The sequence below is a fragment of the Penaeus monodon genome, unplaced genomic scaffold (assembly GCF_015228065.2).
Source record: "Penaeus monodon isolate SGIC_2016 unplaced genomic scaffold, NSTDA_Pmon_1 PmonScaffold_6397, whole genome shotgun sequence".
Taxonomy (NCBI): domain Eukaryota; kingdom Metazoa; phylum Arthropoda; class Malacostraca; order Decapoda; family Penaeidae; genus Penaeus; species Penaeus monodon.
In genome coordinates this window covers 5001-10573 of record NW_023661436.1, presented here as the reverse complement: position 1 = coordinate 10573, position 5573 = coordinate 5001, and the positions used below count along the sequence as shown (strand labels likewise).

At 36.7% G+C, this 5573-nt stretch overlaps 1 pseudogene; it reads right to left on the bottom strand.

Annotated features, from left to right (window-relative positions):
* Window positions 1-560: 560 nt before the first annotated feature.
* LOC119571466 overlaps window positions 561-5573 on the bottom strand; it is a 9703-nt pseudogene continuing 4690 nt past the window's right edge.

Here is a 5573-nt window from a genome sequence, read left to right as displayed (position 1 = left end):
TTTTCACACCTCTTGGAGACGAGAGGGAAATGAAAGAGGGAGGAAAAAGACCAGGCAAAATTAGCTGAGTTGAGGGATGAGGCCCAAAGCAGCATTGGGGGCCCAGTTTTCCTGTCCTAAGCCCCTCACAGAAACAATGAGTATGGGATTGGGGGGTAATATGATGTTATTAGTAATGATATTTGATTATTATGATGTTATTAACTATCTAATAGCAATGAAAAATAAGGAATCTTACCAAAATTAAGCAAAAGGTTGTTAAATAGGTGAGTTAGGTAGGACTAGTAATTAACTTCTTGGTGATTTAGCACTTGTCGAGCCATCTACATGTAAAAAGAGAGAGAGAGAGAGAGAGAGAGAGAGAGAAAAGAGAGGAGAGAGAGAGAGAGAGAGAGAGAGAAGAGAGAGGAGGGGAGAGAGAGAAGAGAGGAGAGGGAGAGAAAAAAAAAGAGAGAGCAGGCATGTATTCCTACCATACTGGTCTCATTAGATTAAAACATTTCCTAAGTGATCTCATTATAGTGAGGTTCAAATCTATGCCATATAAAGTCTCACTCCCTTTAATGTAAAGCCCCATCCAAGTAGCTAAGCAGTGCTCTTAGGGCTTTGTCACTGTGCACTATTTTAATGTCCACACTCAATCCTGTCCAAGCCATGTAGGAGTGAGAAGGGGTTCCTGATAGGGTTTGAGAGGTATAATAACCACTGAGAAATTTGAGTCTGAATGAGTGGTTCTTTGCTGATACAGGATGGCATCATTTTGGGGACCTAACGTGTAACCTGTATGTCTGAAGCAATTTTACACTACCAGTAAGTATCTGGTGAACTAGCTCAAGTTTCATCTTAAGCATGCTACTAGTTTGCACATGGAGAAAAGTCTGAAAACAAGCCCAATTACTTGAGTTTGTGGATGCAGCTTGATTAAGTGGATGGAGCTAAGGTATGCTTTAACGGGTTTACCAAATGTATTGTGCTATGACACTTTGTCATATTTTCTTTGACAGAAATCCCTATGATGGCATTTCTTTTAAAACACACAAAATTTTCTATAATCACAACATAGTATCTTCAAACTCTACTGAAACTTATATTTTATTACTGAAAAACTACTATTTTAGTTTTTTTTTAGCAAGCTATACTGCACATATTTTACAGAATATATATACTGAAATGTTTTTTCATTTTCAGAGCTTGTTTTTGATTAGCTCCAGTAGGAGAGAAAATTTCATTCCCTTCAGAAGGAAATTTCAATCCCAAGAAGTATATTGATTTAAACTTTATTAACATAATATCTTTTAGGCAGCATAAACATTTTTTCAGGTACACTAATTTCAAGAAAGTATAATAAATGTATTACAATAATTTTTCCATATCTGCATAATTTTAATCATTCTTTATCTTATACCCTTGTATGGAAATATCTCACTTTGTACTCATACAAATGCAATATCCATGAACAGGAATAAAAAAAAAAAACAATCCCTTAAATAGTTGCAAATGTCAACATCGGGTTATAAAACCGATTTCATTTTCTTGGTTGCCGGTTCTTCCTCCTTGGAATCTTTTTTTTGCTCTTGTGCTTTTTGGGAAAATTGGATTGGCTGATTCTTTGCATACGCAGAGTAACCAGTAAGGTTTTTCCCGGCTGCATCTTTTGAAAATTTTAGAAGTGCTTCCCTTGGGTCACCTTCCTCTTGAACTTTCCTGCGAAGACCCATGTTACGGATGGTTATGGAAGACAGGGTTGATCCTCCTGCGACACACGCCCTCCTGAACCTGCTTTGCCCCCGGAAGATTCTGGCTGCTGAGACCTAACTGGATCTTTCCTGTCCCGTTCCTCCAGTTTCCTTGGGGATTTGTGTCGCTCTTCACGGAACATGGGGAGGGCATGTGGGGTTATGATCTTTTTGTGTGATACTACGACTTCAGCTTGTTTTTGATCGTTTTTTGTGTTTGCCAGCTACTAGTACAGCTCCATTATGTAAGATTTAGGATCATATAATAAGCGTACTTTTCCATCACCACAACCAAAACCATGAGCTGATTTAGTCTTGGATGCCAAACTATTTTAACTACATGACTAGGACCCACTTCCAGCTCCTTAACAATGTCCCATGTATTACGATTGTACATTAAAAATTTTCCCGGAAGATTCCCCCTTATTAAGTGATGTCCCTGTTACAACTAGTTGATCATTGGGGCTGAATACACAATCTGTCATACTGATCTATTAAAGACCCATTTACTACATGCACGCTTGTTTTGTTTTACGAAATCCCATAGCTTCAGAGTGTCATCACCTCCCCTTGTTGCAAAACCTTTGTTATCATATGAAATACCAACCTTGAAGTTTCACTTCCCCTATCATGAGCATTCCTGACATTATACTCACATTTACAAAGTTTTCGAGGGATCCCACATCTGTATTGATCCATCATCACAAGCACAAGCTACCAAACCCATCACGGCTATAGGCACAAAAGTGTGGCTGTGTTTTCAACCATTGGAAGCTCTTGCTTTGATGACATGTCTTTGACAATGTGGGCTGCTTGTGTCCCAAATACGACAAGTCCCTCCCTTGCTGAAGTCAGAAATTCCTCTTTGTCTTTGGGATGCCAAGTTTCCACAGGTAAGGCCTGCTATGTGCCCCTTTGTTTTTGCCATGTCATGTAAATACATATCTCCTTTAACACACTCAAATAACTCTATTCCCATCAGGGTCATATACTTTCGCTTGCTGAGATCCTGACACACCAGAACTTTATCACCTGTGCAGCTATACTCAACCTGTTAACGGGGTAACCATCAGCTGGACAGAATGATCTAAATGCTTCGCGGACGGGTCCATACCCTAAAAATCCCAGTAACGAACATCGTACCCAAGCCTCCACTAACCAGCCTAAACCTGAGGGATCCACTGCCAACCAGAGACTGTTTTGGTTCCATGCTCAGGACCAACTCGTGTGAGTTTGGGCCCTGTGGCGCCTCTCTTCTTCCTTCATCATCCTCTCATCTTCAGCAGGTGCACCTGCCGGATTTATCAATACTCATTCCCGGGGGAAGAGGAGGTCCCACAAAGTCATCATCTTCATCACATTCTGTTAACAGTTGATTCTTTTGTGTTTTGCTTCTGCAGACGGAGAACTGTTGGTTTTGCTGCATTTTGTTTAGCAATTTTTCTGCAAGATAATGACATATCTTTGAATAAATAACAAAAACTGTTTTGCTATTTTGTATGAAAAAGAAAAAAAAAGAATCAAATAGAATCACAAGAAACTATCAAAGGAAAATACCAGAAATGTTTGAGCGAAAAAAAGGAGGTAATGGTTGAATAGAAAGAAAGAAAGAAAAAGAAAAGAAAAGAAAAGAAAAAAAAAAAAAACTTGTCCTCCTTATATTACCTAACTAAAACTAGTTTTCACACAGGAAGAAAGAGAAAATTAAGAAAAGAAAGAAAGAGGGAGAGAGGAAAAAAAAAAGGCTGTCAAATAAAGCTTTTTTGTGATTTGTTCACATAGTTATTTACTTGCTCATGGCATGCCCTATGAATTACCCAAATCAAAATTTACACTGTCATAGTGGTTGAGTGAAACAATATCAACACTAATAATAAGAATTATGTTTCAGCATAAAACCATAATGAACCTCATGAGCCGAATTAGACTTGTCCCCAAATGTGGATGTGGGTGTGCCAGAAAAACACTTTCAATATTTCAAAACACCAAGAGGATGCTAATCACAGTTAAAGAGCCATATCTCAAATAAGAAAATCTCTGGCTATTATGGTAGACATTTGTTTGAACAGAGCAATGTTCCCCTCTATAACAATTTAGGTTAGCTCAAAATGAGCCTCTAATCACAGGGGCCCCAAAGGGCCCCAATCTAGTTCACTTCATGTAAAATAATCACTCAACAATGTTGTTGTCAGTTTATGTCCTTCTTATGAGGTCCTCTGGTTGCCAATAAATCCCTAACAAATATACAAGCAAAATGACCAAACCCCCAAATTTTAAGTTCAGATGTCTATCTGCTACTACAATCATACATTCGCAGTCCCTGCTAGACCGCTAATGCATTTACTATGATGGTGTATGATTTTTCTTTTCTGTCAAAAACATACAATTTTTTGGTTTGAAAGGAAAAGCAATTAAGCCTGAACTTGGCAGGCATTATGTGTTTTGTCTGAAGAAGGTTGCACTGACAAATGAAGCCAGAAAAAGTGTTGGTTGCCTCATAAGACCTCAATCATTCTGTTAAACTATTGCCACCCGGATGGGATATAGCACATGGGATGCCCACCTGAATTTATCCTGTTAATTGTTACACAGAGATGACTCTACATGCTTATCACCAAGGGGGTCAATCACTACTCTCCTTATCTCACTATTAACGGTTTTCCTTTTTTTTTTTGAAAAAAAAAAAAAAAAAAAAAAAAAAAAAAAAATTATATATATATATATATATATAATATATATATATAATATATAATATAATATATATATATAATAAAAATATAAAAATATAAAAATATATATATATATATATATAAAATATATATAATATATATAATATAATAATAATATAGATATATATAATATATATTAATCCATTGGATTGTTAATGACATTCTGATAATCATAATGTCAATAATTAATAAGAGCATATATTCAATAAATTAAAAACTAAAAAGAAACAAAAAGGGGAATACGGAGAAATCACTTAGACATAACTAAATTTACTCTTGTGGGTTTATTTCGTTAGAGCCAATCTATGTGTAAACACATTCCAAAAAAAAAACTATAAGATTATTACATTTTCTGGTGGGTTGATTGTTGATTTTGCTCACCAATCTTCACACCACTTTACCTGACAAAGACTACCTGACCTACCTTGGTATTTTTTGGGGTATTTATGCCACTTTTCTACCTATAACTAATTTAAAGCATAAATACAGCAAACCTCAGACTAAGCTTACCTATATTTGTTTTATTTCTATCATTTTCAGACTTTCGTGTTTCTTCTAAGTGGTCGTAAACAAACTCCTTTTTTTCTTGCCAAAGCCAGAAATCCATCATTGCTGCATCTCATCTGGAAAAATAAAAAGGGATCTTTACAATTAGTATTTCTGAATTTATTTGAGTCATAATTGGGAGATTTCTATCGATTGACTCCGATTCCCCACTGACTCTGACTCCACACCATGATAGATTATATCTGTGTGTGTGTGTAAAATATATATGTATATATATATGTGCGCTGCACGTGCAGCGCTGCGCACACACACAACACACACCAACACACACACCAAAACCCCCACACACACAACCCCACACACACACACACACACCCAAAACCCCACACACACACACACAACACACACCCCACACACACACACACATATTATATATATATTTATATAAATTGCAAACCACAGAAATGGGTAAAAAAAGGCTGCTTCCCACTCTATTGGTAAAACAAAATCATTCTTAAGGCACTGCTACTGGGATGACAAAAACACATGCCAACCCCTTTTTGTTTTTGTTCACTGACTGTCTTTAAACAAGGGTAGATCC